Genomic DNA, 16,452 nt, shown 5'->3' on the forward strand with positions numbered 1-16,452 from the left:
TTTCCATCCTTTATGTATTTCCACTCTAAAGTGTACTGAATTGATGTTGCCATATTTTTTATTGATAATATGGCAATAATAGCAAAATTTATTTAAATATACAAATGGATAACGCAAATCGTTTATTTAATGTTATATTTATTTCACGAAATTTTTTACAAAAATTGTTTTGTTTATTATTTTTCAAATAAAATGAAGATGCCATTGTGAAAAAAATGCAGTGACTACCAGTTACTTTTACAAAAGCTTGCCATATCTTTGTAAAAAAGTGCATATATTTTAAAGGAAAGCAGGGGATAATAAAACTTCTTAAAGTAGGGGATAATAAATATTTACTATAAAGAATAGATATGAGAACGGGCCAATATGTACTCAATCCTTCCAAATTTAGGGTGACTGACTTAAGTCATCGCCTGGCTTCTTCGGAAAATAGCAAAGGAGCATGAGGCCAAAATCGAACTAAGTCAACCTTAAACTCCTTTGTTCCTCTCATGGCTGCTTGGACAATGAACTGTCAAACCGATTTTGCAATTGAAAATCTTAAATGAAAAATTATTGAAATTTGAAAAAATTGTTGAAAAATACATATCTTGGCGTCGTATAAGAAAACATATAAAAATCTACTTATTTTTGACAAAACACTTTGCAAATTTTGACATATCAATGTTCCCAAGCGTTGATGCATCTACCTATATTCTTTTACCATGGTTCCTCTACAAAAAGAAGCCAGCCGATGACTTAAGCTATTCAAAAAAGCGTTTTATGTATTCTCACCTTTACCCCCAAAAAATGTTTCTCGCATCTTTCGATGTTTTACCACTGTGCATAAGGTAAACAAACAAAGACAGAAGCGCATGCGCTTTGTATTGTACTTTCTGCGTTTGTGCGTCAGACAGCAGCAATATTCCGTTGTTAATTGAACAATATGTTGTTGCTCAAATTGTTTTTGTTGCTGTTGATGCTGTTGGTGGCTACTCTCTGTCTCAGTAAACTTGGTTGGTGGTGGTAGTTAGCCGCGTTAGCTCTGGTGACTGTTTTGGATTATTATTTTTTGTTTTTATTTTATTTTCCGAGTTTGATGTTGTTGTTCGGCTCAACGACTGATGTTTTGCCATATGTTTGTCACTCACATACATATCATGCTGTTGTTTTTTTATTTAGTATATCAATAACTTTTTTGCACGATCTGTTTAAAAAAGTCAGTCACTAAATGTGCGCGCCACAGTTAACAACGTATCAAATCTAAAAACGAAGCGACGCGTCGTACTTTATTATAAATGCGCGCCAAATATTTAAATCAATGTGGAGAACAATAAATTTTAGAATTTAATAAGGCATAAAGAATAATTGTTTGTTTATAATTTCCTTGCAAAACGCGGCGGCGGCAAGTAAAATTGTCAATTAAACGCTTTTTTCCACCGGAACTAACGTAACGTGCGATTTGTAACAAAACGAATTGTGATTTAAGATTATTGCCTGTCATTTGAAATTTTTATCAAAGCCGCCAATCATCACGCCTATTTCCGAATTGTAAAGTGAAAAACGTGCATTGTATTTTCAATTAATTTGTAAAAGAAAGAAAGAACAAATTTGAGAAATATTTAGCAGATAATAAAAAACAAAAGCCAAGAAATATTTTTATTTGAAAGCATTAAGATATAAGTGTCATCATAAAAATTGGTTGGAAAAAACCTTTACGGATCTGTGTTTAGAATTTTAAGCCATCAAGTGTGTTTAAAAAGGTAATTTGTGAATCCATATCAAAAATATTTTTAAATTTGTCATGTATATGAAGTTTATTGATTTAACCAATAAATGTGGGAAATTGTGACATTACTCGCTTGATTGTTTTTTATGTCAAGGTGAGAAATTTCAAATATGAAAAAAAAAAAAAAAAATAATTAGCACACTCCTTAATTATTATCGGCAATATGCAAAAAAACAACGACTAGTTTTCAAGCGGAACCAAAATCTTGACGCTAAAACCCTGTTTACATTAAAGCCCCGTTTACATTAGATAGAACTAAAGTGTTCTACAATAATTAATTTATGAAAAATGTACGTGAAACGGATCGTGACATGTGTGGACCTTGACTTACATTTTAAAGAACAAACGTGGTTGCAAAAAAATATAACTCATGGTAGAAGAATACAGGTAGACTCATCGAAACAGCTGCTAGGACAATGAACTGTCAAACCAATTTTGGAATTGAAAATGTTGAATGAAAAATTATTTAAATTTGTGAAAATTGTTGAAAAACGCATATTATAATAACTTCCGATTAACGTCGTATATGAAAACATATAACAATTTACTTATATTTGAAAGAACATTTAAAATTTTTTGACATATCAATGTTCCCAAGCGTTGATGCATCTACCTGTTATTCTTTTACCAAGATTTTAAAGAAGAATCAATGTTGTTTACACAAGACAAATTGCAGGAAAATACAACTTCAAACTTTCTGATTAGATTAAAAGCCTTACAGATATAAAACATTCAGTGGATTTCAGCAATTATCCTAATTTAAAAAAAAAATGAGGAAAAATATCAAATAAATGGGAACAACTTGTTACAAATAAAGGTGGGAATGCATAAAACGTTTTTTGACTGGCTTAAGTCATCGACTTGCTTCTTCATAAAAGAATAGAGCAAAAATAGAACTAAGTCAACCTTAGACTCCTTTGTTCCTCTGTGAAGAAGCCAGCCGATGACTTAAGACAGTCAAGGAAGCGCTTATTCTTCACAGAGGAACAAAGGAGTCTTAGGTTGACTTAGTTCGATTTTGGCCTTATGTTTCTTATCCGAAGAAGTCAGCCGACGACTTAACCCAGTCAAAAAAACGTTTTAATGTATTTTCATTTTATTTTGATAATTTTACGAACCTGTTGTTATATTATTTACCATTAAATAGTACAAATTGTAGACATTTGTTAATAAAAAGAATATAAAATGTTAATTTAGAACTGTGGAAACCTACCATCATTAATTATTTTGCAAATATTCTTGTGTTAAGGTGGAAATACATAAAGCGCTTATTTGGCTGGCTTAAGTCATCGGCTGGCTTCTTCGTAGATGAACAAAGAAGTTTTAGGTTGACTTAGCTCGATTTTGGTCCAAGACTCCTTTATTCATTTCCGAAGAAGCCAGACGATGACTTAAGCCAGCCAGATAAGCGCTTTATGTGTTCCCACCTTTAAGTCATCGGCAGGCTTCTTTGGCAATGAACAAAGAAGCCTAGGACCAAAATCGAACTAAGTCAACCTAAAACTCCTTTGTTTATCTACGAAGAAGCCCCTTGGTGCAAAACAACGATTATTACGAAAATATTGGTAAATATATAGTACTCATTATGTATTTACATGTATTTCAACGGGCTTCTTAGTGGGGAACTAAGGCTCATTTTTTAAATAAATAATACACGATATAATATAATCAGTGTTGCCATCTCATGTTTAATTACACATATCGTATGTATTTTTTTGTTGCATGTGTAGCCCATGCATATTTAGTGGCATGTGTAATATGTTGTTTTACTATTTTAATACTTTTTTACAATCATCCCTTCCCAAATGCTTCTGCAGAAAGAATATTTAGCTGATGATTTTTGGGAAAGGCAAGAAGTGAGCATGATTCTCATTTACTGGAGAATGTTCCACACTTAAAGTGCTTGTTTTTGTACCAAAGTCGTCATATCCATAGCCTAAAAAAACCAAATGCCCACACCCTTCGCCGGGATGATTTCATGATATTGGTAGCGATCAGCAAATATTGCAAAGCTGTCAGTTTATAATAATAATTATTATAATTTTGAACAAAATTGTAAACATATGATTGCATGACTTTACCTTTTTCATTCTACCATGATTTTTGGGCTATATGGTAATATCTGTTGAAAAAGAAATTTTTATCAAAAAAAAATTGATACATGTGTCATTTTCCCCAAATATGTAATATACGGTTACCTTGGTGGCAACACTATCATAATATCAACTAGGAATTTTACAAGAACTTATAAGTTTTTTCCATGGTAGAGTTAAAAAGGTACTGTTGTTTCAAGTGCCTATCTCGGCATTTTTTTATATTTTTGTCTCCGATTTTGGCTATATACTATATATAAATTTGCATTTTGACAGTCAGCTGTTCTCAACACAAATAATTTTGAAAACATTATGAACATATGATCACGAGACTTTACCCTCTTAATTCTGCCCAATATATTTTTTTAGTTCGTTGTTAAATAGTTACAAATATTCCTTATTATTTGAAAAGATATTCTTAAATATATTTGTTAACAGAATCTCTTCTTTAAAAAAAAAAAAACAATAAACCTTTATTTCAATATGTGACAAACGCAAGAAGAAGAATGTACAAATTGTTGCCATAAATTTCCATGTGTGTACATACATATATACAAATTTATATAAAAATAAAAATGTTCAAAAAATGAATGCTAATTAATATTCATCAAGTCATTTGACCATGTCACAGTGGCTAAAATGTAGGGGATTTTTTTCTTGGCTTTTATATGATTGTCAAAGAAAAAAAGGTTTGTTGACATTATTAAGAACCATGATGTTTGGCAAAGAAATTATTTTTTGTTAGCCGACCCGGTGAGGGTGGAGAATTAAAAGCTTGTATGGAGGAAAGAGCTCTTGGGAGAACAAATGAATGATATATGCAATCATTTTGGTGAGAAATTTCCTACTTTTTTAGTTTTTACAGTGTTTACATATGTTATAAATTGAAATGTTATTTATGCAGGGGCTTTAAAACAGAGCATGGCAGAAGAATACAGGTAGATGTATCAACGCTTGGGAGCATTGATATGTCAACAAATTTAAATGTTTTTTTTTTCAAATATAAGTAGATTATTATAATTAGCGATTTTCAACAATTTTTACACATTTAAATAATTTTTCATTCAACATTTTCGATTCCAAAATCGATTTGACAGTTCATTGTCCCAGCAGCTGTGTCGACGCGTCTACCTATATTCTTCTACCATGAAACAGAGGCTGCCCAAGAGAGAAATGTCAGCATGTGTTGATAGTAAAGTTGGTTTACACATGTGTTGTCACTTTTATTATTCATATGTATTTTCGTGTGTATACCAACATTGACATTTTATATATGACTCATAATTCTTGCTATCACACACTTGCATATGCTTTTTTATTCCCTTCGGTGGTATTTTCTAAAAAATTAAAATACTTCATGGGTGACTTCTAGCCACAAATTTAATTTTATATATTTTTTTACACAACAAACAAAAAACAATTTTGAGTAAATTCTATTTTTTCGATGAAAATAGGGTCCGCTGTGATCGAAAAAGTACATATGTACTTAACACATGTATTTCAAAATGAAATGTGCACATTCTCAGCTGACCTCTTTGGCAAGTAAACACAATCATTTTGTTTGTTTACAAACTGCTGGACAACGAATGTTTCTCATCGGAGAAAAGCAAACTCGGCAGTTCACCACTTTCGGCCAAGCGAAACAAATCTTTAGCTCTTTTGAGTCTATTTTTCTTCTGTTGCGGTGTAAGTTCTTGTACTTTTTGCAACTTCAATGGCTTTACCCCGAACTCATTTTTCTATATTTGCCGAATGGAATATTGCGATATGTTCAGCTCACGAGCCAGTTTTTGGCCACCTCGACGCGGGTTTCGATCAAGTCCCTTCTTTACTTTTCGAAGAATTTATGCTGATGTTGCTGGTTTTTCCGTTCACTTCCTTGACGACGGGCTACGCTACCAGTATCACGGTAACGAGCGATGGTACGAGACACAAAAGATTAATTCACATTTAAATGTTGAAATGCTCTATCGATAGCCACTTGTGGTTTTCCAGCCAAATATAAAGAAATCACAGTATCACACGCGAATTCCATCACGAAAAACTTTTTTCCTGGAGAATTCTCAGCAAAATGCTTTTGTACGCTTGTAAACAGTATAATGGGCTGACACTGGAATAATTTTAACAGCTGTCAAGCATGTGGTTTAGAAATGACAGCAGTCTGAAGTTGATTCCAGTTTTTTCATCTCACCCATACATTTCAAAATTGAAATGTCGTCCATGTATCACACAATGTGTGCAACTTCTACATATGGCAAATTTGACACTACATATGTAAAACCCCTATCGCCTGATAGCAGTTTTAGGTTTGATGCTTTGTTTTTTTTTTTTTCTTCTAATAACTGTTCTGTGTAAACATTCTCGACTCAACAGACATAAAAATCATGGTAGAAGAACATAGGTATATGCATCAACTCTTGGAAACATTGGATATGTCAAAAATTTAAAATGTTGGATGAAAAAAAATGTATATTTTTCAATGTTTTTTATACGACACAAATCGGTGGTTGTTATAATATGAATTTTTCAAAAATTTTTACAAATTTCAATGACTGTTCATTCAACATTTCCAATTCCAAAATTGGTTTGACAGTTCATTGTCCCAGCAGCTGTGTCGATGCGACTACCTGTGTTCTTCTAACATGCATAAAAATTGTACCCCTATTTATTTACACGTTTGAGAATTAAATGAAATAATTTAATTTATTATAAGGTTAGGGTTTGCATTAAAACAATCGGTAATCAAAGTGAATAAAAATTAATACTTTTGGTGTTCCGCTTATTACTAACATTCAATTATCTGGTTAGTAATGCTATTGTTCTTATTTTCGCTTATTATTTATAAATGCATATAATAATCTATGGGAAAATGCAACGGCTGCCAGCAGATAATTTGCATATGTCACAGAACAGATTAAAATTTTAATTTCCATTTAATTTTTATGGAAATAATATTACCTTGTTAAATTTTACCAGTTGCGGTTGTTTTTTTTTTATATTATTGTCTCGACAGCGACTCGAATTTCTTTAACTTCATTGTTATTGTTTTTTAGCCACTTCAAAATGATATCATCTTATCCGAAGACGTATGTTTATTGAAATAAAAAGACATTTCATTAAATATTATATTATTTTATTACATTCTTTGTGTGTGTTGTGCACATGGCACAAAGGAAAGGGAGCATGGTTTGGGACAGGTCGAATTTGCATTGAACCAGTTATGTGCGGTTAGATTTCTGGTTTTTATCGTTTAAGGCATGGTTAACGAAAATAATTTTCTAAAATAAGTTCATAAGGTATACTTTATTAATATAGTATTTACATGTTATACATGACTTATAAAGGTGAGAATACATAAAACGCTAGACAAAATGCATTTTGAGCAAATGGTTTGTGTCTACAATACATAGACCGGGTCATGGCAGAAGAATACAGGTAGATGCATCAACGCTTAGGAGCATTGATATGTCAAAAATTTTAAATGTTTTTTTTTTTTTTTTCAAATTTAAGTAGATTTTTATATTTTTTCTTATACGACGTCATTCGGAGGTTATTATAATTCATGTTTTTCAACAATTTTTACAAATTTAAATAATTTTTCATTCAACATTTTCATTTCCAAAATTGGTTTGACAGTTCATTGTCTCAACAGCTGTGTCGATGCGTCTAGCTATATTTTTCTACCATGGGCCGGTAATACATCTTGCTGATAGATAAAAAAGTGATGTTGTCGGACACAATTCATTTTTCGTTATTACAAGTTTCATTTAAGTATGAACTGTCCGATATGCAACAAGTCAGACCAACTTCTCTTTATCTGAATTGCCATATTTTTTATTGATAATATGGCAATAACAGCAACATTTATTTAAATAAAAGATTGATAACGCAAATCGTCTATTTTACATTGAAGAACTGAAGTATAAATTTATTTCACGAACAGTGTGGCTTGTTTGTTCGGGATATCGTAGTATTTTGTTGTTGCAAAATGGTCTGGCTTTATCCCTTTATTGTTGTTTTTATAAAAACAACGTTTGTTTATAAGTGGAAATTAATTACAAATTCGCATTTTGTTTATTGTTTTTAAACTAAAATGAAGAAGCCATTGTGAAAAAAGCAGTGAATACCAGTTACTTTTACAAAAAAGGTTGCCATATCTCTGTAAAAAATGCATGAGAACCCTATAATGTGAACTTTATACTTCATTTTTCAAAGTAAGGGATAAGAAAAGTGGACTATAAAGGAAAAATATAAGAACGGGCAATATAGTAACAGCTTAGGATAAAGGCATGTTAAAATAATATAGCTTTCCAAAAATTAACATTGGAAACTGTCTTGTTATGATAACAATAGAAGAATTTTCATAGAGTTGCCATATTTTGACTGTGTCTTGTACAAAAGAAGTTTTAGGTTGACTTAGTTCGATTTTGACCCTAGACTCCTTTGTTCCTTTCCGAAGAAGCCACCCGGTCAATAAAGCTTTCTATGTATTCTCATCTTAAGAGTTTAAGGCTTATACCTTATTCAACTTAAATAATTACATTGAGGCTATTATGCGGCCAGCTCAACATTATATTCAAACTCAGAATATGAGCAGCCAACTTCAGACTGCTGTCATTTTTAAGCCACTCGTCCGACAGCTGTTAAAATTATTCCAGTGACAGCTCATTATATTGTTTACAAGCGTACAAAAGCATTTTGGTGAAAATTTTCCAGAAAAAAAGTTATTCGTGATGGAATTCAAGCGTGATAGTGTGATTTCTTTATATTTGGCTGGAAAACCACAAGTGGCTATCGTTAGAGCACTCCAGCATTTAAATGTGAATAAATCTTTTGTGCCTCGTACCCTTGCTCGTTACCGTGATACTGGTAGCGTAGCCCGACGTCAAGGAAGTGGACGGAAGGAAACAGCAACATTAACAGAAATGGTTCGAAAAGTAAAGAAGCGACTTGATCGAAACCCGTGTCGCAGTGGCCGAAAAATGGCTCGTGAGCTGAACATATTGTAATATTTCATTCGGCAAATATAGAAAAATGAGTTCGGGGTATAGCCATTGAAGTTTCAAAAAGTACAAGAACTTACACCGCAACAAAAAGAAAATAGACTCAAAAGAGCTAAAGATTTGCTTCGCTTGGCTGAAAGTGGTGAACTGCCGAATTTGGATTTCTCCGACGAGAAAACATTCGTTGTCCAGCAGTTTGTAAACCAACAAATTGATCGTGTTTATTTGCCAAAGAGGTCAGCTGAAAATGTGCACTTTCGGTTGGCCACCACAACTCAAGCGCCGGTCATGGTGATGGTTTGGGCTGTGGTCATAACAGTCGATGGTCGCTCTGCGCTCGTATTAATCGACCGCTCGTATTAATCGACCGCTCGTATTAATCGACGATCAGAATAAATGGCGAATATTATTACGAAAATATTCTGGAGGGTGTGTTAAAGCCTTGGACGGGCAAAAATTTTGGCCGCAGACCTTGGACATTCCAACACGACTCAGTACCATTGCACTCAACACGCGTCACCCAAGAATGGTAGCAAAATGAGGCTCCTCGCTTCATTTCCAGCGCACAATGCCCACCAAAATCTCCGGATACCAATCCGTTGGACTATTGTGGCTGGAGTATTTTGGAAAGCAAGGTTGGCACATAAAAATACCAAATTGTCGATCACCTCAAGCAAGTGCTTCGCTGAGAATGGGACAAAATACCATAGAGCAACATTCGGGCAGCGTGTGACGGTTTCATTGGCCGCTTGAAGGCCATAACTCGTGCCAAAGGTGACCAATTCGCAAATTTTAAACTTATTCTAAAATTGAATGCTATTTCCGACATTATTGCCTTACATTCAATAAAATTTAAAAAAAATGTAAAAATTATGACGTTTGACTTTGTTGCAGTTTTTTTATCTCACCCTGTATGGTCCAATTGGTTTCCAGATCAGTTCATCCAGGGAAATATAAACGGCAAAACTTTAATGTAAGTTAGGTTAGAGGGGCGAAGCAATTCGCCGCATGCCCTGTTGGGCATACACTTAGGCTGGAAATACATAAAGCGCATATTTGGCTGGCTTAAGTCATCGGCTGGCTTCTTCGTAAATGAACTACGGAGTTTTAGGTTGAACTAGTTCGATTTTGGCCCTAGGCTCCTTTGTTCGTTTCCGAAGAAGCCAGCCGATGACTTAAGCCAGCCAGATAAGCGCTTTATGTATTTCCAGCCTTAAGCTAGTATAGGCCTGTTTGGCGCTCTAGCCAAGGTTTTTTGCAGAAGGCGGGCAGTTTACAGTCTGTTTTATTTGAAATTCAGTTACCTTTATGAAATTTCTTTACTGTCTTATATTATTTATTATTATCTGATTAAGGTCTGGTATGGAGTCGTTCCCTAAGAATTGGAATCTGATATTTGCAAACGCTGGGCATTGGCAGAGAAAATTTTCCAATGTTTTGTCATCTTCCCCACATGCCCTGCATATGCTGTTTTCTGCACATCCTATATTGTACAGATGAGCTTGTAGGCCCAGGTGCCCCATAGGGATGCCTGTTACCTCACTGATCCCTTTTTTACCTAGTAATAAAAGGTTCTTTGTTTTTATCTCATCGGGATCGCCCCATAAGATTTTTGTGGGTTTCGATACACCCTCATAGCTTTAATGTATGACCTTCAATTATATTGCGTAGAATATATATTCATAGTTTACAATGGGTTAATCCCACGATTCATAAAATCTTGCTTTTGTTAACATGCCCTCTGCTAAACCTCCTAAAGGGTTAATATTCAACATTTTATCATATTGACATTAAAGAGAGTAGGATGCTCCCATAAACTGTAATAAACCACTCCAAACAAAACAGTAATTACAAATGATAACATTTTGGGTGCATACGTCAAAAAAAAGATAGTTAACTACGTCACTTATCTGCCATGATTGACATATTCACACGCCACACGCCACGCGCCCTATGCAAACTATTTACACAGACGAACTTTGTGTTAATAAACAAACTACGTAATTATGAAATAATTTTGTTTTTTTTTTCTACCATTGCAAATACAAAACGTGACCCATTATATATTTTTGCATATGTTTGCCTCTAGACAGTGATAAGAACAGTATTTTCTTCTTGTAAATTAAGCCCCATGTGAAACTTAAGTCTTTGGAATGTTCACGTTTTTTCGTATGGCCAACAAAAAGAAGAAAAAAACACACACAAAAACTCCTTTGTTTTATTTCTTTTATTTTGAAAATAACCATTTTTTTGCAATATTGAATTTGAAAGAAATGCAATTTAAGCGAAATTCTTTGTGAAGAGCGTCCGTGGTAAGAAGACCTGAAGTATACAATTAAATTATACGCAAAAGTTTCAAATTTACTTGTTATGAGTAAGAGATTCTTAGAGTGTAAGAGATTCTAGTAGTAATTTGATTGGAAAATTTTCCGCTGGACTTGAGGTTATTTGTTATGACAAATAATATGATTTAATGTGAATTAAGGCTGAGTTCACGTTAAGGGTGGGAATACATAAAGAGCATATTTGACTGGCTTAGGTCATCGGCTGGCTTCTTCGTAGAGGAACATAGGAGTTTTAGGTTGACATAGCTCGGAAATGGTCCTAGGCTCCTTTTTTCATTTCCGAAGAAGCCAGCCAAATATGCGCTTAAGGGATTGTTTACATGTAATAAATAAGGGGATTTCAACTGTCAATGGTGTAATCTCATGGTAGAAGAATACAGGGAACATTGATATGGCAAAGTTTTTAAAATGTTTTTTTTTTTTTTTAATAATTCGATGTTTTCTTATACGACGTCAATCGGCGTTTTTTTTTGTGATACTCATTTTTCAACAATTTTTACAAATTTAAATAATTTTTCATTCAAATTTTTCAATTTCAAAATTGGTTAGACATTTCATTGTCCCAGCAGCTGTGTCGATGTGACCACCTTTATTCTTCTACCATGCCAAATCTCTAATGCAGTGGATTTCGTTTGACATATACACAATGATGTGACAGTTAAAATCCACATGTGTCAGTAGGATGATAAAAACTCCTCTCAGTTGTTATTTTGTTATACATATACAGCCAAAAAAATCCAGAGAATAGCATTTGGAGGGAAAGAGATAATTGTCAAATTCCAGTACGATATTGTTGAACAAATTTAGACTGAACATTAAATTGAAAAGGTGGGAATACATAAAGCGCTTATTAATTAATCGGCTGGCATCTTCGTAGAGGAACAAAGGAGTTTTAGGTTGCCTTAGTTCGACATTCTTTCTACGCTCCTTCGTTGCTTTCCGAAGAAGCTGGTCGATGACTTAAGCCTGTCAATAAAGCGTTTTGTGTATTTTCACCTTTACTCTGTTGATTTTTTAACACACACATCTTTCTTCATAAATTAAAAATAAAAAAAACAATTTTTAATCATTATTCATGTAACTGTAAATTTCACCAAATTTACACAAAAATTCCTTTAACCGAGAAAGAGAGGCAGAGAGGGGGAGAGAGAACAAAAAGAATTGTTAGGTGTACCGTTACAAAACAGATTCAGACAATATAAAATACCAGCTACGATAACAAAAGGTTGCCGACAAATTTTTTGCATTGCTTTTTATCATCATCATCTTTTCAGTCATGTACATTTTTGCTCTCCATTTAATATAGGGTTTAGGAGGAATATATTAACCACACAAAACGCATGTATGACGTATTCGTTTAGTGTTGCACTGTTGATGCGGACCACTTCGGTGCAGAAATGATCATGCCGATGATAATGATTTACAATGGTACGTACATATGTATTTTTGCGTAGTTGGTGGTAACAAACAAAAAATCAGGCTACAGTTTCCCCGCGATACAAGGAAACCTGTTTGTTTTTTTTTTTTTGTAGTGTTTCTTGGTTTGCTCTGATGAATTTCTGTCTCATTTGTGTGGCATATTTTGTGGCTAGATTGGGAAATCGTTTGGAAATCCCCATTTATGAATCCTCTGTTATTCTATTTCTTTAATTCTTAGAAACACGTCAAGTACATTAATGAAATCTTAAAATAAACCGTTTTTGAAGGGATGTCCCTGGTAAGCAACTCACGTAACGTAATTCAAAGGTTTATTTCTGTTTATGACTAGTTTAGACATGTATCATGCCCTTTATAAAATTAAGGGGATATATTTCACTTTGAATTTAAAAAATAACGACGAAATATTATTCATCATGCCTAGATATATTCTATGGTACAATTACCAAGGAAATCTCATGATATCAAAGAATTACATTTATATTTTTTGTCCCTGTATTGTCAAATGTATATTTTGATTATTTATAAAATCTGCCACTCGTCATACGAAAGTATTTAAGATATGAATATAGATTTTATTTAAAAAATGACAAGGTCGAAGGGTTGCCATATTAAATTTAGGAAATGAGTTTACCTTTATTGTTTTGCCATGGAAAAGAAATATATAGAAAAAAATATTTATAAATTATACAGAGCTATAATTTATAAATATTTTTTTTTCTTTTTCAAAAATCCTTTTGAAATGGAAGGGTGTGTGCATAGCGATCACAACCGAACCAAATCAAAACACTCATTTGGGCAAAATGCATCTCTCTTTTTATTCCCAGCTACAAGATCAATAAAAACAGCACCAATTTCACTTAATGATGCCGGGAGATACATGAATGAATGTGTGTACAAACTACAAACTGGGCGAAAGGCGATCATCAAGTGGTGAGCCCATTAATGCGCATGAACACGTGTAAGGAATTTCGTGCCGCCTCATGTTAATGGCATTACATCAACATAGACCTACATATATGCCGCAAAAAAAATAGGGGGCACAACGTTTCAATGAATGCCATGATTATGTCAAACATTTACATTTCTCCTGGAGTACACTGGCCAACAAAAGTGTTTATTAAACTCAAGCCTTGTCGAATATACTCTACATTTTTATGTTGGAAAAAAGATAATAAAATGAGAACCAAAGGACAACTTCTAAGCGATGAAATTCAAAGGCTCAGAGCAACGGTTTCTTAATTTAAAAATAAAGGAACAGCTCTCTTCACGACAAAGTCCCTTAGTCTTAAATAAGAAAACGAAAGTCTTAAGGTTGGAATACATAAAGCGCTTATCTGGCTGACTTAAGTCATCGGCTGGCTTCTTCAGAAATGAACAAAGAAGCCTAGGGCCAAAATCGAACTAAGTCAACCTAAACCTCCTTTGTTCATCTACGAATAAGCCAGCCGATGACTTAATCCAGCCAAATATGCGCTTTATGTATTTCCACCCTTAAAGACAAAATGGCTTTAAAAAAAAATGGGGATCTTCAAAAATGATCATCTTGGTATTGGCATTTTGCCCTAAAACAGATGCCAGTAATTCCAACGAAGCATTTTTACGAGTTATTTGCAATTGCTCATCTCCGAAAACCGCCGAGGAAATTAAGATTTTACAACATGCAGATCTCTTTTCAAAAAGTCAATATGAATGCATGATAAATACAGGATGAGATGAAAAAACTGCTGTCATTTCTAAGCCACTCGTCTGACAGCTGTTAAAATTATTCCAGTGTCAGCTCATTATATTGTTTACAAGCGTACAAAAGCATTTTGGTGAGAATTTTCCCGAAAAAATGTTATTTGTGGTAGTGTGATTTCTTAATATTTCAGCATTTAAATGTGAATAAATCATTTGTGTCTCGTACCATCGCTCGTTACCGTAATACTGGTAGCGTAGCCCGACGTCAAGGAAGTAGACGGAAGAAAACAGCAACACCAGCAGAAACGGTTCGAAAAGTAAAGGAGCGACTTGATCGAAACCCACGTCGCAGTGGCCGGAAAATGGTTCGTCACCTGAACATATCGCAACATTCTATTTGGCAAATATTGAAAAATGAGCTCAGGTTAAAATCATTGAAATTCAAAAAAGTCCAAGAACTTACACCGCAACAGAAAGAAAATAGACTCAAAAGATCTAAAGAGTTGCTTCGCTTGGCCGAAAGTAATGAACTGCCGAATTTGGTTTTCTCCCATAAGAAAACATTCGTTGTCCAGCAGTTTGTAACAAAATGAGTGTGTTTACTTGCCAAAGAGGTCAGCTGTGCACCTACCGTTGGCCACCAGAACTCAAGCGCCGGCAATGGTGATGGTGTGGGTCACAATAACAACCGATGGTCGCTCTCCGCTCGTATTAATCGAATACCGAACCGAATACTATTGCGAAAATATTCTGGAGGGTGTATTAAAGCCTTGGGCACGCAAACATTTTGGCCGCAGTCCTTGGACATTCCAACAGGACTCAGCAACATCGCACTCAGCAAGAGCCACCCAAGAATGATTACAAAATGAGGTTCCTCGCTTCATTTCCAGCGCGCAATGGCCACCAAAATCTCGGGATACCAATCAGTTGGACTATTGTGTCTGGAGTATTTTGGAAAGCAAGGGTGGCACTAAAAAATACAAAAATCGCGATCACCTCAAGCAAGCGCTTCGCCTGGAATGGACCAAAATATCGTAGAGCAGGCAGCGTGTGACGGTTTCATTGGCCGTTTGAAGGTCATAATTCGTGCCAAAGGTGACCAATTCGAACAAATCTGAACTTATCCTAAAATTTGATACTATTTCCGACATTTTTGCTTTCATTCAATAAAACTTAAAGAGAAAATGTATAAATTATGGCGTTTGACTTTATTGCAGTTTTTTTTTATCTCACCCTGTTTTGTTCCATGGGGAAAATAAAATGCAAAGAATTTCATGATAACTAAGTGTCAAAAAAAACTTCCTAATCAATTTTCTGACTAGATTGATTGCTCAATTTTTTTTCTTTTTCAAAAATACTGGACACAATTATAGATTTCAGATAAATGTCATTAAAATTTATGTTCCTGTTTTATTAAAAGAAAAGAAAGCAAAAACTTTTAGTAAAAAATGAAAAAATTGAAACTCACTCTGAGATGACTAATTGACCAAAAAGTTTAGAATAGTCGAAAAGTGCAAACATTCAAGGAACATTTCATGGTAGAATTAAGAAGGTAAAGTCATGCAATCATATGTTTTGTTTTTTTTTTTTCAAAATTATTCATTTGACAACATCTTATTGTTAAAATGTATATTTATAATCCATACGTGTCAGAGGTATATTTTTTACATGACATAAAAAAATACAATTTCGAATAATTTAAGGCAATTTTTGAAGCCTTGATCTTAAACCCGTCATAAAACTAGACGAATTGATAGTTTGACTATTCTGAAAAAATCCAAAATATATTTTTTAAGATATTCTAAAACCTACCTTAACATAGAATCATTTCTTTGAAAGGACTCTCTTCTTAAATTTATTCCCTTGACAATTCATTTTCTATAACAATAATGTTGTTATTAAAAAATTGTAAAGTTTGTTGCTGAAATTCATGGATATATCTTATGATAAGGATACCATGGAAAATGTTTTGTTTTAATTATTGTAAAGTACCGAAAGGGGGACATAGCGTAAACTGCTATTCTATTACGTCTCATTCTATCTACCACCTACAAATATCCGATAAACATTATATTGCCTGCAATTATACAACGGAATAAACCATATTACGTTTACACCATTAG

At 33.7% G+C, this 16,452-nt stretch overlaps 1 protein-coding gene across 1 annotated transcript in view; it reads left to right on the plus strand.

The window, feature by feature from the left end:
- Positions 1-1,688: 1,688 nt before the first annotated feature.
- Positions 1,689-16,452, plus strand: part of LOC101892734 (proton-coupled amino acid transporter-like protein CG1139) — a 32,729-nt gene continuing 17,965 nt past the window's right edge. The window contains exon 1 of the mRNA XM_005185426.4: positions 1,689-1,742. The gene's annotated coding sequence lies outside the window, so the exon portion shown is untranslated. The remainder of the gene's footprint in view (positions 1,743-16,452) is intronic.

The sequence above is a fragment of the Musca domestica genome, unplaced genomic scaffold (assembly GCF_030504385.1).
Source record: "Musca domestica strain aabys unplaced genomic scaffold, Musca_domestica.polishedcontigs.V.1.1 37, whole genome shotgun sequence".
Taxonomy (NCBI): domain Eukaryota; kingdom Metazoa; phylum Arthropoda; class Insecta; order Diptera; family Muscidae; genus Musca; species Musca domestica.